The following is an 824-nucleotide window of genomic DNA, read 5'->3' as shown; positions in this document are numbered from 1 at the left end:
GTGAGGGAGGGGTAGGACTTGGCTTGGGAAGTGCTGAGCTTCCTCTTATTCCTAAGTCAGCTGAACCCTGTCCTTAGGGCTTCCCTTATAACAGTTATCTATGGTTAAAAACAGACTAAAGGAGCTGGGCTTAGTGGTGCTGGTCTGTAATTGTAATTATTTGGAAAATGAAAGCAGAAAAATGGAAAGTTTTAAAACGTGCTTGGTTTACAGAGTGAATTTAAAGCCAGCCCGGACAACTTAATGAGACTGTTTCAGAATAAGAAGTAAGAAGAGGGTTTGGGATGGAGCTCAGTTGTAGAACACTTGCCTGGTATGCATAAGACCCCAGGCTCAATTTCCAGTTCCACAAAACAGAACAAAAATATAAAAGGCCTTTTCACATTTGCATAACTGAGATCTGATCCGAGAGTCCTGTGTCCTTTTCCTTTCCATTCTTTGTGCCCTGAGCACTTCTTCTTGGTGAGAGAGAGAGGACACACATGGGTAGGTACCTCAGCTTCCAGAGATGCCAGACCTGGGAAAGGTGTTTTATTTCTTCTGTTTTCTTTTTTTTTCTTAAAATATTTATTTATTTGTTTATTATGTATACAGTATTCTGTCTGCAGGCCAGAAGAGGACACCAGGCTTCATTACAGATGGTTGTGAGCCACCATATGGTTGCTGGGAATTGAACTCAGGACCTTTGGAAGAGCAGGCAATGCTCTTAACCGCTGAGCCATCTCTCCAGCCCCATTTCTTCTGTTTTCTAAGTTTGCAACACGGCCTTGTCTCTTTGATGGTAGGAACAAATCCTGAAAACATTTAAAATACTTAAAACTTGA

Source organism: Myodes glareolus, chromosome 10, assembly GCF_982192425.1.
Source record: "Myodes glareolus chromosome 10, mMyoGla1.1, whole genome shotgun sequence".
In the NCBI taxonomy this organism is placed as follows: domain Eukaryota; kingdom Metazoa; phylum Chordata; class Mammalia; order Rodentia; family Cricetidae; genus Myodes; species Myodes glareolus.
Note: the sequence above shows the minus strand (reverse complement) of the source record.